Below are 22,414 nucleotides of genomic sequence, written 5' to 3'. Positions count from 1 at the left end.
CCACACTATAGCCATCACCGAGAACAGATTGAATATTTACATAATGATCTTAGTCGCGCAGTCAGTTTCACACCAGCAACAAAAACAGATTCACTTTGCAGAATTAATAGGGTCAACGTTATCTGAACTGCGAGTGCAAAATGTGGGTAACAAACGAATGCACCGAAGAACCTCGACTTGATGTAGCCCGAGTTGGTTATGAGAGATCAGAAAGACGACGTTAGAAGGAGATGAAGCTGTGCAGAAACAAGGGTTGTCAGCTGATTTGGCAGTAGATTGGTTGAAGACGCGTGGGGAGAACATTGGATTTTTTTGGCGTTCGAGTCCTGTCTGTCTCTTTGCTGATGAAAGCAGAAATCCTAACAAGAAGAAGCTGCGTTGAGAGACAGAAATGTAAAGAGGAATAAAGAAAAATGCAGAAAGAGGAGGTGTGAAGGAATTCTGTGTGTGTGCAGTATGCAATTTTCATAACGTCTCATGTGACATGTGTTTGTTAAATGTTGCGTTTTGTATTTATATGAAACAGTGTGTCTCAGTTTGTGGGCAAACCACAGATGTACAGTATTTCTAATTCAATCTAAGGAGAATAAGACCAATAGATAATACATTAATGCTCCTTTATTACTAGGATGACTGTGTGTCATTTCACTTTGCTGGCCCACTGTATGTATTCAAACTCGAGTGTACATCAAAAGAAGACATATTCGTATGGTTTACTATTTTCAGAATTACAGAACATTGACGTCAAATGTGCTAAACTGCCGATTGTAAACATTAACCCGTAGAGATTCATTACATTTGAAGGGTAGCCCCAACACATGCTTACACGTATTTTAAACTTCTGTTAAGTAAATAATAAGGAAATAAAGGTGAATTTGAATGGACACATATCCACCAAATCACTATTAGCAAACAAAGCCAACATAAAGTACTTTACTGACTTTACTTCCCAGAAGGCCAATTCAACGTCAAAAATAGATGTACCTCCCTGTAGATCTGATAAGAACTGTGAGCTTCAAAGTCTGAGAAATTAAAGCTAATTCACTACACTCTCAGAAATGGCTTTGGGAGATTTTCCCCTGTGATTGGTTGTGGTTACAGCGGCTCTGAAGCCCTTAGTCTCTTCCCTGAACTGAAATGTTTCCACCCTTCCTGTACGTGTAAACATTCGTACCAGGCGGCTTCCCATTGGCCAAAAACCTGAAACTGATCCGCACCGCAAAATCGGAAGTAGGTCGATTGGCGCTGTTGGCAAACTGTCTCTCTCTAACCAACTCTCCCTCTCTCTCTGGCTCAGTGTGACCAACAGTTTCTTTTTCTAACTTGTGCTTTTGGGAATAAGGTGGACTGAGCTGTTAATAACTTCAGTGGCAGAAACTTGGAGGGGAAGTATAACACTCGGCGAAGGCGCTTCCTTTCTCCTGCAGTTCATGACAAGATGTAAAAAAAACATGTAGGCCTACTATGTGCAGAGGCAGAGTCTATATGTTGAACTAAGTGTGTTTTTCTTTGAAATGGTAGAATTACAGAGTTTAAAGGAATAGTTTGACATTTTGGGAAGTGTTTTCTAATCTGAAATTGGCATCCAGCACAATCATAAATCAGAGTAAAGGGCAAAAAAGGCTTATGCTGACAGTGAGCAGTTCTGTTTCTAAAAATCATAAGCAATCAAGTTATATTGTAAGCAGAAAAAGTGCAAGTGTTTAGTAAACAGACATAAATAAAACATTATAAATTACAGCCACCAATACATTATTCATAGTGTATTTTCCCCCCAAAATGTTGCGTAGAAGAAGCAAACAATGCTCTACAACAGCTTGAGAGTTGGCAGGCTGATCTCTAATGTACCAGTCAGAGTCTACTGATATCTGCATGTCTTCCTGTATGTCTGTGTTTGAAGGGAACACACAGGGTTAGCGTGAACGATATGACATAAGACTCTTGCCCGTATGCTTTAATCCAGCTGCTGTAAAGGTGGGAATACTTTCCGTGATGGATCGATCACCTCCAGCTAATGGCTGCTGTTCCCCACCTGTCGGCCACCTCGACATACTGCTGAACAAAAGTTGAATTATGCTAGTTCAGCAGTGAGGGGAATGCCACAGCAGAAAGATGAGCAATGCACTTACCACCCTACTTTGAGAAATTATGATTGATTAGCTCTCTCTCACACCGCTCTTTGCTCTGCACTAAATTGGCTCTTGGCTCTGGGCACAGCATCATTTTAAAGCAGACTGAAGCCTGCAGAAGTGGGTAGCCTATACCTGTCGCAATTTGCATATTAATGAATGCTACAATACGCTAGACGAGTTTTATTCTTGTTACGAGTGTGACTGCGTTACCCTATAGCTGGCGGCTATAGATTAGCTTGTAGTCTGAATGTGTTGAACAGCGAGACACTTGACTGCAGTCAGGACCCTGTATGATTTTTTTTAAAATGTGTCGGCATTGTTGGCCCAGACTGGCCAGGTCCATGTAGTTTGAAGCAATGCAAGACTTAGAAGACATAATGTTTTTGTCAGTTTTCTCAGGGGGGGAAGAAAATGAACAGAACCTATAGGACAAATGCTAAAATACTCAAATTTAAATCTCAATAATATTTAATGTGAATGATGGGAACTGCAGAGTGGATAAGTCTCCATAGGTTCGCCACAACTAATGTGACTTGTTACATTACACATATGCATCTGACCTTTTGTTAATATACAAATATTCAGTAGAGCAGCTTAACTCTAAGAAATTGAATTTCTCCACAGTCCATCTGAGTTCTAGGCTTATTAATAATGTGGATCAATTTCAGACCTCTTAGAAACAGTATTTTTGCATGCAGTATTGTATTGGATAACATTTTCAAACATTAATTTCTGGTACTGTTGCTTATCTTCACATTGAAGCCTACTCCAGTTCACACTGTAAGCGTATAGTGGAAGTCTTAGCTACATGTCTAAAATGCAAATGTGAGAAAATGTAATGGGCTAAATTAGCCCTCAGCCAAGAATAATCGTGGGCTGAGAATATGCCATGGGAAAACCATTATCCTGCAGATGCTTCCCAGATGGATGATCACATTAAAACAAAGGTGTTATGACATGAGAGGTCTTTAAAAATGTTAATTGTAAGCAAAGAAAGCCCCGGGCTGTCACAGACAAAATTGCTCAAACAGTTAAGAAACACTTGAGGAGGAAGCGATGCTGCAGCTGATATGAAGAGGAAGACTCTCAGACTGTGATCATTACGGGAGATGTGCCTTGCTAACGAGCTGAATTGGGAACGCAGAGTCAAATGGAGTACAGAGGGTTCAGTATTGCATCTCACCATGACACAGATACAAGAATACACTCTTGAATCAAATCAACTTCCAGATGGATGAAAGTGGAGAAGTGGAAACACTACTGGGAGCAAAAGAGGGAAGGAGTTTGGGACATTTTATTTTGTTTTGACATTCATTGATTTTTCCGCAAAACGATACAATTTTGACTTCTGTTTATGACCAAATACTTGCATAATGAATTCCAATACTTAAGTATTTGTATCGCTATTCTATACAAAGTCCACCACTATTTTCCACAAATGCGTCAAATTACCAAAATAAAGATATGTTAGCAATGGAGTTGTCCAGCTCCATTGCCTATACACCATCACAGCAACCCGAGATCATGTGGTCCATACGGAAATGACACATAATAAAATGACATCAAGCCGTAAGGGATTTCAATTGTATTCTGAAACATAAGGGGAGCATCACACATAGATACACACATAGACAAATGGTTCACTGAGCAACCTGGCAGCATCGCCTCCTAGACAACATGTCATTTCCTGGCTGTCCCCCCCTTCGCACACACGTTATGCCATCACAGGAAGTTCACCTGCTGCCTCTGACCCTGCCTCATAAACCTCACAGCCAACTGGGGTGAGAATGTGTTTGTGTGTGTTGCATCAGCATCGGATCCCCGCACAGAGGAAGTGGATAGGTCACATCCTCGGATATTTGTTGTTTATTGGCCTCTTAGCATAAATCAAATCCAGTCAGTGAACATCCTCCGTTGCACAAAGTGCCACACAGTTTGACTTTTGATGAACTGCAGAATATGTATATAAAAAATGATCATGGGAAACTTCAGATGATGTGTCTTTGTTGAGGGTTTGATCGAGTAGTTATGTTTTTACTTAAATATCACAAAAGAAACACACATCTCTACACAACCCCTTTTTAGCCAATAAAGATTTGTCTTTCTCTATTGTATGTTTAAAACTAAAATGTCCATTACCATACAATTCTAGGAGAAAGACAGTCAAGCAAATACCCGCTGTAGATGTACAACAATTTTGAAGCAGTTAAATCTCCCTTATACAGTATAACTGATGTTGCTATATTCCTAAGCTGGGTATATAGAGAAGGTGAGCACCATGAGTGCAGCTGATAGACTGAGCCATGTGTTTACCAACAGAACATGTCACACCATACATTTCTCATGATGTAAATCCAGACAGGTCTGTGGATTAGGTGAGGATTGTTAACCCCAGATGGAAGAGCACATTTCTACCCTCTGTTTGGCGTCAGGTGTGTGTCAGCGATCTCTCCTCCCAGAGGATGACGAACAGCTCACGGTAACGTTATAATGCCACAGCAATTAACAGCAGCCCGGGGGATCGGGGTCCGTATGCAGCACCGGTTCAGACAAATCTATCAAACGTATAGGTCAGGTGTGTGAAACAGACAGTTGAAGAGTATTGCAAATATTATATTATCTGTGTTATCGAACCTTTGAAGCTAGATGGTGTCCACAAAAACAAGTTCAACCGATCAACCAATAGGATGCATGCAGATGGAGGTTATTATTTACGTGTTTATTTCCTTGCAAAAAGCATGAGCAGGAAGAACCAAAAAGTGCTAAAAAGCTGTATATTGCTAATTTGCTTCCAATCCATTGTATGTTGTCCTCCAGCCTGTTGAAGAGCCCAATGGCTGCAGCTGCAATATCACCATCAATGCTGCACATGGCTGTCTGCGTTATAAACCATTTAACCCAGTATGGGTGTGCAGCCCATGGGTGCTTGGAGCTTTATCCAAAGCTATGATAGGCAATCATAGAGACCTGTAATCAATGGCTAATTACTATCCAGGCAGCTCAGCCGCTCGTTTGAACGGCCAGGTGGGATTGGGTTATCGGATTGGGTCCTCTGCGATGTGCCAGGGCGGGTATTGAGCGTAGTGGCCAGCTGCAGGGTAGATGTTCCAAGTAGGAACACAATAATCACTCTGCCGGAAAAGAGGTGCCAGTGTGGTGTGTTACTAAGAGGGGAAAAGGGTTTATAATATGCATATACAGTTTAAAATGGATCTGGAGACAGTTACTGAGAATTTCTTATTGAGGCTGCTAATCACTTATCATGCATCTCCAATGTAATGCTTGCACTTAGCGTTTAATGTGTCGCCTTCATTACCCTCTGTCTTCTTTTGCTGATGTTACAATGAATTGTTACTTACAATTCATTGCACAATAGAATTTGAGCAAATTAGCATTAGTAGTGCAAACTATTGTTGTATTTGATTGCTAACTATATTTTCAAAAATGACGTGCAATAATATTTGCGTGCAATATGTAAATTGGAATCACATTTGAAATATGATGGACATGCCCTTTGTCTAATAGTGTTTTATTTGTTGTCTCTATCTACACTTTTGCTGCAACAATGTACATGTATGTGTATGTCTATGTAAGACGAATAAAGGTATGCTAATTCTGAATTGTACAAAAGGTATTACAGTTCATTCTATGTGATAAAAGTCTTACATTTAACATGGTGAACTCTGAAGAAACAAGACTTTTAGATTTGATAGTCATCTGCGCTGAGAAAAGTTATCAAGCTAAGCTCACTAGCTTCCACTTTCTGAGAAGAATACAATTGCTGTTGGATGAACCTCTCCGCCATGGGAAACACACCCCCAAAGACTTGAGGCGTAATACAATCAGCAAAAGATACATATTCTTAGAGACAACGTTTTTAGAACTAGCATGTCATGTTGCATTATTGGACGGATCAGAGTAGTTTATTTGCAAAGCCATCAGAAATCATCTATATCCCAACAGATTTTGGTTTGCCCCACAAAAAAAACATTTTATTTTGTGTGAGGCAGTTTCACAATACATACATTTATTTGGCTCTGTGTCCATCCCTCCAACCCTGACTGACTCTTTGAATGAGATCATGTTGTCATCTGCTTTCAGTGTTACTCACTCAGACATGGGACATTCCCCTCCCAACTCAATCGGTCTCTGTTACAGTGCTGACATTGGGAAGGGACTCCGGTCATTTTGCACACTTCTTTTTCTTTTTCTTTTTCTCTTTCTCCCTCTCTCCCCCTTCCCTCCACCCACATCTCATTTGATGCCCAGATGGAGCCATTGCTGGAGAAGGAAGCTGAAGCTGTGCAGCCTAATGTTTGCAGAAATAAATGCTTCAGGGCAAAGAGAGGAAAAAAAGATACCAATGAAAAGTTTTGCCGAGGAGAGTAAGCTGAACTGTAAAGAGTTGCTTTAACCAGAAGGAAAGACATTTGATGCAGGTATTGAAAGTAAAACATGTATACCGTCTTATTTGCAGAAACACATACTAAAAGTATATTGTTTTCTTGTTTAATATAATAATCACAAAACAAATGAATTGCCACCATTTGCATGCAATATCCGTATCCAAGATGGAGGAAATAGGTTGACATTATTCCTGTGCTTTTTAAAACTTTTCGTATTTCCATTGATTTACGATTTGGTATAAAAGTCAAACGTTGTTGCAGGGTAGTGAGAGTTCCCAGCTATGAGCGCTCTGGTCCTGTGAAACTCAGTGTGTAAAGCTTGTTATCGTAAAAGCCTGCGGTTTGCTCACCACAGGAGACAACCATCCCGAAAATGCATGTCCTCTTTGAACGAGGGCACCTGGCTCAGCAACACCAGCCCAACATGTCGGCCTGCAGAGGAGGGCGCTCACTGTGGAGATGAAATGGGCTCCAGCATGTTGTCAGAAATGAAAACAACAGCGGCTGCAGAGTGAGTCCCATCAGGGAGGAACTGGGGAGCTCGGGTTGGATTACAGGTTATTTCAAAACATATCCTCCCTCACATTCTGTACAGGCATCAGCTGCTTCTCAGAGAGATAAAGTGTTGAACTGTACAGTACATCTTTTCCTTTCACCCGACAACTTACAAGCTTTAACGAAGGCCAATTGTTTGGCCATGGAGGAAAATGCTCTCAACTTTTGGGTGGATAAAAACATCGCCTCAGGACTTCCTGAATATTTATCATGTATTTCTTTAAGAAAACAATATTAGTTGAATCAAAGAGCAAGAGATAATGTAGGGAAATAAATACTCATGCACAACATGAGCAGTAGAAAATAATGTGTCATTAACATTTTCGATATATTTGCACTTGTGCTATGGTCAAACTATTAACTATCACATATGTCTTAAAGCTATAGGAAGTAACATAGTTGGACAGACATGTTAACAAATGCATTTTGATAGAGGGCAAAGATAAGCCTATTTATTATGTTGCGAGTCCATTTTTTGGGAGAAAGACCTAAAGTCTTCATACAGAGTATAACTGTAAATATGTCCAGACAATACAAAATTACAGCACAGCATAAGCAGATAAATCAGCTGTGAATAAACTAAAATGCTTCCAATTGTAATGCAGGTTCCGTCAGCAAATCTTCAAACAGAAGAAAATAAAAAGTCTGGTGCTTATTACACAATGCTCCCCTGGTCATTAATAGCTCATTTCATGATTTTTATATATCCCTCTACACTTCCGAGGGAAGTCAACACTCAAGAGAAGATTTTATGACTCAGTTTGAGAGAACCTCCAAGCCTGCTGCGTCAGAAAATGAACACCGGGTCGTCCAAATCTTCATCCCACCAAGGAGACATTTGGGAGGTCGTTCTGTTAATGCCCTCTGGCAACGCACATGGTTTAAAACGGGTTCCCATGAACTTTTTATAGAAGTCTTGGCCTGAATCATTTCCTTGTTGTTTGAATGCCTTAAAGGTGGGTATGTAATTTATTTCAGAAACACTTTTTGTTATATTCCATGGAATGCTCTTAAAATCCCGATAGCAATGAATATATTAAATGCTTTGACAATAAATACATAAACAAATTTAATCTGTGGAAGCCGTAGTACTGTAAAAAGCACGACCAATCATTTTAGCCGGCCCGGCTAAAATAACTGGATGGCCTACCTGCCCGTCAGTCTTTCTGTGCACAAACTTATCTCGTGCCCTCATTGGTCATGTGCGCGTTCGTGTGTGTTGGAGGAGGGGCTCTGTAAGGAAGTGGCAGATTTTCTCCGGTTGTGTATTTTCAAATTCTAGCGCACTCGAGCTGGTTTCTCCAAAATGACATACCCCACCTTTAAATCAAAGTAACTGTCGGCTTACAACAATCAACATGACTGGTCTTAACGGCCATTTAGAATACAGTACGAATAGATTATATCATAAGAACGTGGCCAAAATACAATCATATTACTTGCTAAAAAGGTAGAATTTCAGGAAATAACTGCTTTAATTTGGGAAAAAACTATATTTCCAACATGTAAGATTGGAAGTCTACTTTTCCCATACTTTCACTAAATTAAAAGATCAGAGTACTTCTTTATCCCAAACTTTAAATACTGTGTGAAGTGAACATCCTCTACTTAAACTTGATTTCTCACGCAAAGAGACAATCTCCAGAGCTATTTCTCATGAGGCAATAACGTTTGTGTCATTGTCTTTATGTGTCGTAAAGCTGGAGATATTTTTTCACGACCATCTCCTTTAATTTTTTTTAACACTGCCAAACTTTTCAAAGTGCATTTTCAAGAGTTGATCAGAAGAAATGTGTGGCAAAATCACAATTTAGACAATAAACCCAATCAACCAGCAAACTGTTGCCAGTAGCAGCAATAGTTGTTTTGTTGAATGAGTCGTATTGGAGCTTAAAGTCAAAAGTCTATTTTCTTAAAAATATTAAAAAGGATCATAAAACAACAGGGTTCTCTTCCATTATTTTTAATCTTTCCTTTAGGCACACTAGTTACGCTCTGAAGTTGTTGAAAGCCTACATTGTGGCCATCACTGCTGAATGTGTATTACTGAACTGGTGAAACTTTTACAATGAGAGTGCACCTATGAGAGCAATAATAATAAAACTAATATTAATATGCAGAAAGGAGTCATGAAGGCACAACAAAAATACATTAACCCCCCATTGTATGTGTCGCATGCTGCAGGCAGCAACCGTAAAAGTGGCTGAAGAAAGAGAAAAATCCAAACGTGATCAATTCGAAAACGAATACAACGTTCTAGTGTGGCAAGGTCAGCTATGAGAGGACTCCATTTTATGGAGTCGGAGTATACTGTGGTACAAAAATCAAGATGGGATGATTGCCCTAAGCAGGGGCGTCGCCTGGGGTAGGCATATAATACATTAACCTACTTTACCGATAGGACGGACGGCAGGATTGTAATTTCCCATGTTCAGTGAATGCAACACAGAGGCAAGACGACGCCACCAGACCAATCAGAGAGTTGCATGGAAATAAACAGGTTTTATTGGCTGACAGGTACGTACCTCTCCTCTGTGACAATGTTTAAACTTTAAACTGTCAGCCCTGGTCGGACGCGGAGATTCTGAAGATGGACATTAGACATTTTGTTAATAAAAAAGACGGCAATTCTCAAGTGGTGGCTCACGCAACAACCCCAGAGCCACCACCTGAGCCAGGTGAACAAGGTATGTACCTGTCAGTAAACTTACAAGTTATGCGAACATGTAAGCAAACTAGCAAAGCATAAATTACAGCTACGTTGACGTTACTTTGAATCGCGCGGGTAAGCTAAACCGTTAGCAAGTAGCTATAGCTAGCCAGATATATTAAATAAACACTTTGTCATACAATATAAATGTTGTGTTTTTTAGCATTACTTGGTGATTTAAAAGACAGCTCTCTGGGAAATGTTGACTTACGGAGCGTCCACACTACAGCTTCAAAAAAATCTTGGAGCTGGGCGTGTCTGAAGCTTGGGGATTTTATTCAAGCAACGCGACCAACAACCAATCACATGAATCTCCCGCCCCCGACATACAAAGCTAAAACCCCCGGGGATTTTATGGGAGCAATATATATATAAACTCCCCAAACAGGCGAAAACCTACCAGTTTCACCCACTGTCTCTGCCACCTCCCTCCATGCCTGGTTCCTCCGGTTTGTATCCCGGTAGGTGAAGAGGGTCTGGTCATACAAAACCGGGTGATTCGCTACGGCGATAGTTAGTTTCTCCTCCATCTTTTTTTGAAATATAGAAATGAACGGCGGGATATCTCTCCCAGCTTAGACGCGGTTTGATTGGCTACGGCTTGAGCTGTCAGATTTTCCGAAACGGGATTTGATTGGCTGGCGCTGGCTACTCCGGCGTCAGAAGTTGAACATTGTTCAACTTCTGACGCCGGAGACGGACCGCTATGCTACCCACAATTCAGTTCGGCGAAAAAGCGAGGCAACGTGACGTCACCCCATTCAAAGTGAATGGGCAGATTGTAGCTGTCGACGCTGTAGTGTGGACGGGCCGTTACTGTCAGTGTTCGACATGAAGCTAGAAGCTACCTTACAGTAGTAGCCTACACAGTTGATCCTGATTCCTGAGTCCTAGGGAAGGGACACTATGCTCCCAAATATTAAGCCTTGACCCGTATCTTAAAATTGATATGATCAAAAAATGATCTGCATTGTCGGAGGCCTTTTTTCCTCATTATCATGTCAAATTGTACAGCTTTCCTTAGTGTTGAATGCAGAAAGATGACTATATTAGAGTATTAAGTGAAAATGACTATATTAAAGTTTTAAGTACATATATTAAGTGAATTACTCAAACTGCATTTGTATAGGAATGATTCTGTCCTATTGGCAGATAACTACTCTTAACAGTGATATCTAAAAGAGGTTTCCAATGTAAATCTAACTATTTTCAATTGGTTAGTATTACATTTTGTGACAGTGTGGTGACACTCATTTGAATGAAGACAAATTTGTGTATCTTGAAATTCATTTATTTGACAGAGCTGGAAACTGATTGACTTAAAATACTTGTTTGTCTTTACCTACACAGTCATCACAGATGAGCCAAACAGAGTAGAGGATGAAGAAAGGAGAACAGGAGAAAGGGACACACAAGAAGGAGATACAACAGACAAGAACAACAATGAACAGGAACATCAGAACAGAAGAGTCAATGGGTAACTGGGGAACTGATTTAGGGACTGCCGATACAGGGCCAAGGCAAGTGAGACATCACTGCTTTCCATCCGGCATGTTTGGCCAGCAAAAGAGTTCATTTCAACTAAGTTGGTTTGATACTTTTAAATGGCTCGAATATTCTACAACTGCCAATGCAGCATTCTGCTTTAGTTGTAGATTATATGGCAAAGCAATCAAGGGATCAATGGGACACCCTCACCACCTCAGGATACACAAACTGGAAGCGTTCATTGGATTCTTTTCGAGAACATGAAAAGTCAAACATACACAAAGCCTCAATTATTCTCTGGAAGAGCTTTAAAGCCACCCAGGTCCACGGGGACATCACACAGCAGCTGCATGCTGCAAATGTCAGTGAGATTCAGGAACGTAAAGAGTATCTGAAACGCATAGCAGCAGTGACAGCCTTACCCCAAGCAAGGTATTACTGTTTTGTAGTTCTACATATATTGACTATTAGCAGTTTATAAATAAAGCTGTATTGTATATCAGTCTATATATATATATATATATATATATATACTGTTATTTCACACACGCTAAATGGAGGAATTATTTCTGATTTGAGTTACATTTTTGAAAGAATAAGCCAGTGAAGTAATCAAAGTAATTGTTTTTTCCACATTTGTTTTCACAGTGATGAAGACGAGTATCAAATGGCTGCACCAGTACTAACTCAGCCTCCCTCTGCATCTTCTGATTCAGTGGACAGACTGTCAGGAGGAAAGTGAAACGGGCTGGTGTGTGGCAGACTAAGATTGTTACCGTTCCTGACGCTGTGGTGGACTACAACAGAAGCATGGGCGGCGTGGATGTGTCCGATGCTTTGATTGGGTACTACAGCGTTCACCACAAAACCATGAAATGGTACAAGACTTGTTTTTACCATTTTCTGGGGACAGCAGTGGGGACAGCTTCCTTCTCCACAAGGAGCTGCACAAGATGAGGGGTCACCCCGGCAGGACGAAGCCACACACCCAGAAGTCCTTCAGGGAGCAGCTTGCTGCAGACATGAGGGGTGAAGTCCCTGCAGCACCACCACCACTCCCCCCATCATCACTCGTATGCATTCCCAAGTATTATGGGGAAGATGCCACCGCGCTCAGGAGGTGCTCTGATGCTGGCAACAAACCGGTGAAGACCTATCTACTGCACTAAGTGCCTGGTGCCTCAATTCAAAAACACTAAACACATTCAGGTGTTATTTTGGTTTTAGTGTAGTTTTTTAGTGTGTTATTTTTTAAATAAATCTGCTCCTGTTGGAGACAAATGTATCCTGTTTCCTAATTGTTAATGTGTAAGTAAACCTTCCTAGAAGTTTAAGGACTGTGGCAAAGTCCACACACAGACACACACACCATTTAAAAATAATTTTCTTTTTTATAAAAACACTTGTATTTGGATGGAATGATTACCTATAGTGATAATACAATTATTTGTACAGTATGGTACCTGAAAAAGGTCAAATGGCACTGATGGTATCCAAATGTGCCAAAATGTGCCCAAAGGTCAGTACTTTTTGCTAAACCTCTCTAAAAAGGTCACATTTAACTCGTTTTGCCTCAATCTTGTTACAGGGTACATATTATGTTATACTTTGGATTCCTAAAGCTTTTAGTCTACCATACCATCATTCAAGGGTGGTTTTCACTATAAGTAATGGTTTTTCTAGGCGGAGGTAAGAATTTACCTTTTTTTTTTTACTATGTTCCATCTGAATTTACTCTGACACAGAAACATCTATATTTATTCTGACACTTCTACATCCAACTCACAGATGTAACCTTGCTTTGATAAAAGAAATTATTCATATTCCTTTTAGAAGTTAAGTTATAGTAATTTGTTTTGGGCATAGCATTTTCGAGCCTGAAACCTGACAAACAGGCTCAGGGCTTAAGAGGTTAAGAGATCCTCACATGCTATCTCTTTTAAAAAAGAAGTGTCCAGTCAACAACAAAATATCAGTGATCGTATAGTGATAGTATATTTTTCATAAGCGATGTGAAACATTAAACTTAAAAAAACTCTGAGGGCCTAAGATATTCTACAAAATAATATTTAAAAACATTTTAGTTATATTTTTCATTAGTTTTTCCAAAGAAATAAATCCTTTGAATCTGCCTATTCAGTTTCTGTTGGAATGTGAAGGGTTAAATGAAAGAAGCTCCTCTCTGCGAGTCTGTGAAGACAGGAGCTGTTGGACGTCCAGCTATGAATTCACAGAGGGCCAGCTATAGTAACTAAAACGAGAGAGTAATGTCAAATGACAGTGCAATTGACCAATCATATCTTCCCTCTAAATGGGTGGGTGTTATTATCGCGGACTTTATGACAAGTATCGCCCGCTGTGCAACTTTTCCTGTTTCCATAGCAACAACAACTTCCTGTCAACAGCGTTAACTCGCCTTCAAAATAAAAGCATGCCAAATTACACTTAAGACATACAACTGCAACGAAAGTAACAAACACAATGCAATATCCTTTTCAATTTCAAAGAACACAAATAGGGTTATTTACAGGTGTTGTTTTGTGTGGTAGAGGGTCCCTTTCATTTATGCGTTTTGCACCCCGGGCCGTTGTTTTGATATTCCGCTGAAGTATACGCTGCTGTGACATAATAACTCGAGGGAAGGGGTGGGGGTCAGAGGGCCTAGGTATAAAAGTCACGGCTCGCCACTGCAAATAGCCAATCACACAAAAAACATGTTGCTGTGACTGTGAGCATTAAACAACTAACATTAAACTAAACAAACACAACAGTACGTTATTGTCCTTATAAAATAAAAACATACATTTTGTCCACCGACATAATACAGGAACCTTACCCTCAAGAGATCCTCACGTGCTATGCGCAATTGTGTATGTGCGTGTGGTCAGTCTTACAGTAGAAAATTCGAGTGTAGCGCCGCCACCGTGGGCTAAGCCCCGAATGTTTCCAGGTCCAGGCGACGCCCCTGGCCCTAAGGGACTGTTTTTATGTCCAATTCCTGTGGAACCTTGAAACTCTGACACACCGGGGGGTTATGGGTGTTGTCAACCCTTGACACTCTGCTAAAGATTGTCCGAATGAGTCCCATCTCTTCACTTCTGCGAGCCATGCAGTGCTTACTTTCACCGAGGTCATGCTGCACTTATAGAAGAGAGTAATTGAATAGAATTTGATTCAACTTCATGGCACTCACCGGGGCAGGAAATGCTCTTCTGTGTCTCAGAGGGAGGTCAACAGATCATTTCAGCTCCATATATGCAGTTAACAGTGGGAGTCGAAGTCTCTGAATTCCTTTCGATGACAGGTATTTTTCATTGTGGTACAAACTCTGCTCCTGTGTTTCAAGGCTGGTTTGTCAAGGGCAAGAAAGCTGCAAATCCAAGTAGTAGGTTAGACAGAAATGTATGGCACTCAGTCCTGTTAACATTCTTTGACTTATACCTGACATTCTCCCGATGAGGTTCCCATTGACCCGTCATCACCATCGTCTCACTCTCCTGAGCTCTCACCTTTACTCCCCGTCTGCCTGCCTCCATTTCAAATGTCCAGCCAACACTTCCAACTCTAACTCACTGTAAACACAAAGTAAATCTAAGCCCATGTTCATCATCATGACAGCTTCCAGTGATCAATGACGACTTCACCAAGCAGCGCTCTCGTTAAGGGTTCCATATTACCTTGCTTATATCTGCCGACTCACTAGGTTAATTGTGCCCCTCAAGGGTATCACTGCCTCCAAACAGCTTATTCATCATGCAGAGGTGTGGACTCGAGTCACATGACTTGGACTCGAGTCAGACTCGAGTCACCAATTTGATGACTTGAGACTCGACTTGACAAAATCACAAAACACTTGCGACTCGACTTGGACACCAATGACTCGGGACTTGACTTGGACTCGAGCCTTCTGACTTGAGGTGACTTGATAATTTAATTCAGGGGTCTCCAACACGCCGATCGCGAGATGCCGCTAGAAGAGCAGACTCCCGTCGGGGAGAGCAGAATCTCCAGCCGCTCCTACTCTTGCTGAGAATCCTTGCAGGCAGGGGCGGGACTTTATTTAGCTTGGGCCACCATGCGGCCAATCATATGCGAGGACACACTAGGATCATACCATTATGTGAAAGAAGGGTGGGGGGCACAGCAGGTGTAGTGGTACAGGCCAGCTGCACAGAGCGACGGGGAGACGGATTTAAATGCAAGTGCGTTGGAAAAAGTCAAGAAATGAGCCGAAAACCGAAAAAAGAAGCAGCATCTGGCTGCTTTTCAATGATATTGGAGAAAGCAAAGCTGAGTGCAGGATTTGTAAAATGAAAATAACCTTCAGAGCAGGTTTTTGGTAACCACTCAGGATTTATTGTCAGAGGTGGGAGAAGTTCAGATCTTGTACTTGAGTACAAAAGTACCAGAGTGTAGGAATACTCGGTTACAATAAAAAGTCCTGCATTCAAAATGTTATAAGTAAAAGTACAAAAGTATTAGCATCAAAATATAGTTAAAGTACCACGTGCAGAGGGATCTAGATTCAGGTGTTCTTTTCCCCATAAAGACGCCTTGCTGCACATTATCCCTGGCATAAAGATAGATTGTGGGTCCCTCATAACATGTTGTGCACAGTGGAAATAAAGATTCTGTCACCTTAACATCAGGGATCTTATACATTAAATTCCTTCTGAATCAAACCGTCACGGTAGCCTTACCTTACTGATCCCTCTTAAAATAGAAAAAAACACGTTACTTTACCAGCAGAGAGAAAATTGATTATTAAATTATTAATGTGACTAATAAAGAGCAGTTTGATTATTAAGTCTTATTCTGTTGATCGATGTCATTACATTTGGTGAAAAGCACATAATTACTTGTTTATGACTCGTTTTGTCAAAGTGTAGGACTTGGACTTGACTTGAACTTGCCCAACCTGACTTGAGACTTGACTTGGACTTGAGCGCAAAGACTTGAGACTTGACTCGGACTTGCAAAACAATGACTTGGTCCCACCTCTGGCGATTGGCTCTATGAGACACTGAAGAATGGCTAGAGGCCCCTTGGGGTGAACAGGAGGACACATGAGGATATAAGGCGATACATCCATGAGAAGTCACACAGGAGAGCTGTATTTGCAGCAGCATGGCAATAGCTCTTTGTAGAAGCAACCTTGGCTAAACTAGAAGTGCATGTAAGGTGTTTACAAGGTAAAAAGCAGTTTTGGCACCTGATTTAGTTTTGGTTTGGTTAGTTTAATTTTAGTCTAATTTGTGGTAACCATAATATTCTTCTCGTCCTAGCTCGATACTAAATCCCATTTTCGATGATGTAACTCGTAAGTTGGCCACATGGTTCCAAATGCAACCCTTACAGACAGAAGACAACTGTGATAGCATTGCAATATCATGAGACTTAACCTGCTGCTGGATAACACTGGAAAGGGTAACATTTCCATTGTTCTCCTGAGGTTTCAACAGGGAACTCTATGTGACCGAATAAACGTACGGAGTGCTGAGGTGTTCGCTAGCAAAAACATTGGATAGCATTAGGGATGCACGATATTGGTTTTTTGAAACAGATACCGATACCGATAACTTCCTGCTTCTCAAGACCGATAACCAATAATAATATAATATATATATATATTAAATGTACCTGTAGTTTTTGCACACCTGGTGGTAAAAAAGAGACTAGTAGTGAGCAAATGACATGAGCATTACTACTATGAACAAAACAAAGCCAAGAACAGTTTTGACTCTTCAAAGTGACCATATTTATTTTCCCAAATAAAGTTCTTGCCTTTTTCAAAAGCCTCGTCGATAGGTGAAAGCCCCGGTGCCTTTGCAGCTGGCTTTGGATTCGCCGCTAGTTTAGCAGCGCAGGCGTCTTCGTACGCTTTTAACACACCATCGTAGCGATGGCGATGTTTCAGGTGACTAATCAGGTTGGAAGTATTATCGCTCGTTGCCTTTTTCCCTCCTCGTAGAACTTCTGCATTGCATTTGTTAATACAAATAGCAAGCGAACTATCTAACTCTGAAACTTTGAAATAGTCCCATACTACCGACGACATGTTTGTTTACTGTCCTGGCTTCACGGCCGCACACCATTTACGTCACAGCCAGGCATGAGTTAGGGAGCGCTGGATTTGTGAAAAACTCCCCTCTTCCTAAACCACTAATACCACAGTACTGGCAAAACGGGAGGAACCGAGTGAAAAACAAGCGTCATCCCAATCCACACACACCGCAGTACTTTTTTCTTACCCAAAAAATATATTGTATATTATCGGGGCTATTAATACTTTTATCGGGTTTATCGGGATGACGTCATAATTCCTAATATCGGGCCGATAATTATCGAGCACCACTAGATAGCATCGATGTTGTAATATTGCTGGAGAGAACACCTGGTTTAGATTGATTTAGATAGTTCACTCACTGTCTGATTCATTTTGGAAGTCAATACAAAAAACAACAAACAGAAAGTGCTCTTAACATATAGATTTCTTGTTTTGTCCAATCTGTTATGCTGTTGCTTCTTGAACAACTTTAAGTTGGATTTTGTTATGCATTTAGTCTATAAAACTTTTATTGTCTTATGACTCATCACCTAAATGCAACATGCTGCTTTTTTTCGGTTAGTGGGGGATACTGTTTTACAATGTGGGATTTTGCAGATCACTTATCAGAAGATAAGTGTAATGCTGCACAGGTGTTATGACAGAACAGAAATAGTTATTTGCTCATAAAAGGCTCATAGAAAATGAAAAATAGGACAAAGTCAAATTATTTACCCTGTTATTAATCTCCTCTGTATGTCCCTCATAAGCACCTAAGATCTATTTGACGATGCCATTATCATTGCAGTTTATACTCTGCTCTTAAGGTCATTTCACACATTCAATGTGATTAATTCGCATATATTCAATAAATATATTATTATTATTATTATTATTATTATTATTATAATTACCCAACATTCCCTGCAAAGAGTCACAAACTGACCTTGTCCCTTGAGGTACTTCTTTGACTATTGCTGAATTATGTGTCATTTATGATCAATGAGGCAGGTTGTATAAGAAACAATTTGGCAGTGAGAAGTTGGATATGTCAAAACATCCTGCTTCTTATCACATCAGTTATAAAATGTTCTTTTCACAGTACTGAAGATTCTTGTTTTATCCATCTGGCGCTGCAGTCTGGACCCAAATGGCCGATGACGAGATACCGTGTGCACACTTCACTCTACACAGAGAAAGACAGAGATGAAGAGCCAAATAATCATACATAAGGCGAGGTGGGTGGGTGAACTATGTCCTGTACTGCGTGACCATCATGAGGCATCACAACCTGTCCGCCGAGCAGCATCTAAAGACATCAAATACAGAACATTTATTTCCAAGTGATTTACGTTTTTTCAGCTATACATCTTGTTCACTGGCATGGTATGTACAACATGTGCCTTTGATTTTATCAGCCTCTTTTCAGGAAATGTCTGACTTTTTTTCTTCTCCTTGGCATATTTTCAGTGGTTTAATGGGTTTTGCCTTTCAGCTGGTTTCTATATGCTTTACCACAAAAATGCATTTGTACTTTGGATCAGCCGGCACATCGTGAACACGGAGCTTTCACGGATCCTTTCAATCAATGTCTGCTTAGCTGAATGTATTAACACAATATGTTCAGGTTCTTAAAATCCATATACAAAAGGCCATTTGTTAGAACATGTATTAACCAGTAGTGTTATACTATGTGATCCTCTGCAGACATATTTCTTGAAGTTTATTTGTTTATTTTATATTGTTGGTATTTCTTATGACTGCTTCAAAGCGTGCAATTTTTTGGGGGGAATATCAGTTAAATTCCAACAGCTACCGAGGCAGTAAACAAGCTTACCAAGTTTCAAAGTTGCTAGTCTCATCTGGGATTTAAATATTGCTTATGTTACTTCTTAAAGTGCTGAGGTGGTTACCTATTACTGTGAGTTTCGACTCACTGGTCATCTTCCACCACAAACACGACAAATAGTCCAATTAAAGAGTGAACATTAACGAAAGCTATACCCACTCTTGTCTGACTATATTAACAGGCGTCGTCACTTCATAGTGAGAAGCAAACTTTTTAAATGTTTAATCATCTAAAGCAGTGGTCACCAACCTTTTTAAGCCCAAGATCACCGACCTCGGCCTAGGTCAGGGGTCTGCAACCTTTTTGACCAAAAGAGCCATTTTGCTCCTTTTTCCAAAACATTTTTTTGTCTGGAGCCGCAAAACATATTTCATAGTTTTTTATTGTTATATCAGACAAAAACTACAGTTTTGCATTTATTAGGCTATTTATTACATGATATACAACTGTTAACCTCTAATAAGAAACAAAGAACTCTTATAAGGAGAATTAAAAATAATACACAGGCCTACTTTAAAATAAATTAAACACAGCACTTGGGGTCCTCTACACATTTGAAGGGAAAAAAATATATTATTAAAATGGGCCCACTTTGAAAAAAAATATGCCTCTTCCTTCAGACTTCCTTACAGAGCCCCTCCTCCAACACACACGAACGCGCACATGACCAATGAGATAAGTTTGTGCACAGATGGAAGGCTGACAGGCAGGTAGGCCATCCAGTTATTTTAGCCGGGCCGGCTCAGATGATTGGTCGTGCTTTTTACAGCGCTACGGCTTCCAGAGATTACTTTTTGTATGTATTTATTGTCAAAGCATTTAATATATTCATTGCCATCGGGACGTTAAGAGCATTCCATGGAATATAACAAAAAGTGTTTTCTGAAATAAATTACATACCCCATTGAATTATGACTGAAGATCGTCAGCTGTCTTCCTCTCCCGTGTTGTTCCTCGATACGTAAAGGCTGCACCACCGTTGACAACTTCTCTCTACATATCAAACATACCGGTAAACCAGCATCGTGTGCTCTGAAAGCAGAGAACTCTGTCCACGCAGAATTAAATCCTGTGTTCCTCCGGTACTTTTCTTTGATTTATCCATAGTTCGCTCATCGAGCCGGGGGTCAGGTTATTCGCCTACTGCCATATAGTATTTCATACCTGTTTTTCATTTATTCTCTTATTGTTTGTATAACTATAATGATCATATGAACTATGAAGGTGTGCCGCGGAAATAATCTTTTGAATAATTTGTGACAAAACCGTTCTAAACACTCAGAGAGTCCTTTAGCTCACCTGAGCCCCTCAGTCTGACAGGGGAGGACTCTCCTCCAGCTTGTTGTGGAAACAGCTCCTTATGTCCGTTAGTGCAGCTAGCTAACCAGATGCTAACATCACGGTCCCCGCTAGCACCAGTCCCTCTCTCTCCCTCTCTCTCTCTATCACACTAAATGCGCTATTGCCACACACACACAGAGCCGAGCTTGAATGACACAAGCACACGTGTATTTCCATGCAACTCTCTGATTGGTCTGGTGACTTGCCTCTGTTGCATTCACTGAACACGGGAAATTGCAGTCCTGCCGTCCTCTCTTGTGTCATGATGAGGTTCACGAAAAGCACGGTTAATGTATTGTATTATTGAGGTGTCTCAAATATACGTCAATCAAGTGGCACCTGCTAACGGGGTGGTGGATGATAGGTTTACTAAAAACGTATTTTTCAAACATTATTATTTTAATTTGATTTTTCTTTCTTTTGTTGCTTTTTTTATTAACGGTCCACGATCTACCCGCAGCATCGCGATCGACTGGTTGGCGACCACTGATCTAAAGCTAGGAAAGTCTTACATCACTGATGGTGTGGCATATAGGCCTATGCCAAAAAACAAAACCCAAACAACAACCAAAAAACCTTATAAGGCTATTTACATTACAGGAAAGGAGGACATACTAGTCCACATATTAAAAAGATGATGTAGTCACTTAACCTTAACTTAAACATAGTAACAGGTTGCAAACACCTCCACAACCACCAACATGCTGAGGACTTGAACTCATTGTACTTATCGAGCTACCGCCTTGTAGTGCTGCACGATCAGTGGCGTTTCTATATGTACACAAGTGGTGGGGCACAAAAAACTCAGATGTCTATATATAAGCTTCTGTAGAGAGGTTCATGGCTGGTGAGGCACTGGCACTGACTCTTCAGGTTTACTAATATATTAAATCAAAATATAATATTATTTTCAAAAGCTTTTTTTGTCTGATGCTTCAATTACTTTTAAACAGACAGTTCAACAAAAGGATACCCAAAAAAAATGTAATTTTATCATTTAAATATTGAATTGTTCTCTCTTAGTAAGATCCCATTTTCAATAAAATTGCAGTCTTACCTTGACTTGAAGATGAAGTCCATTTGCCTATCCTTCTGGACAACAATCTCTATTACTTTTTTGTAAAAGTCCTCCTTATCTTCTTGTAGTTTCAAAAGTCTATCATAAATCTAATCTAATCAATAGATGTTTGATTCGAAAATGATAAAAGTAGGGTAGACATGTGGATATTATCCGGCTGAACAAAACGTGCATTTATCTAACAGCTACGTTTCCCACAGATCTTATTTTGAGCTATTTTCTAAAATCCTATGGAGAAATCTCGTTGCTTTTTTGTGGAGGAAAGCCATGCACAGCTTACTTCCTGGTTTTAGGACGCCTCACTGCAGCTCTCTCTCCTCCTCTTCACACACCACACTTTTCGCGGCACACGTACTTACAGCCAATCAGCTCTGAAGGATGTGAGATGACGTATGGTGGGGATGGCAGCACTTTGCCCCTATGGTCATTATTTTTTGCCACACACATTAAATAGGAAAATACTCTGAGCATGCGCAGTGTAGTTTTTGCAGTCACCGTTCACTTAGACAGTCAGAGGGAGGGGCAGGATCAGGTTTTGTCCCACATGGCTCTAAACAGCTCAATTGGCACACACTGTAGTGTAGACACTAATTAGAAGAGCACAGACTAAAACAGCAATGAGACGAATCAGATGATTAAACATGATCTTAAAATATATTTTATATATTTTTTAATTTATTTTTTGCATTTTGTTGTAATCATTATTTTAATACTTTCTGCTGACACTAGGTGGGGCTGTGCCCCACCTGCCCCTAATGACCAGTCGCCACTGTGCACGATTAATCGAAAAAAGATCGTGATCTCGATTC

The sequence above is a fragment of the Pseudochaenichthys georgianus genome, chromosome 20 (assembly GCF_902827115.2).
Source record: "Pseudochaenichthys georgianus chromosome 20, fPseGeo1.2, whole genome shotgun sequence".
In the NCBI taxonomy this organism is placed as follows: domain Eukaryota; kingdom Metazoa; phylum Chordata; class Actinopteri; order Perciformes; family Channichthyidae; genus Pseudochaenichthys; species Pseudochaenichthys georgianus.
This window is presented reverse-complemented; position numbering follows the sequence as displayed.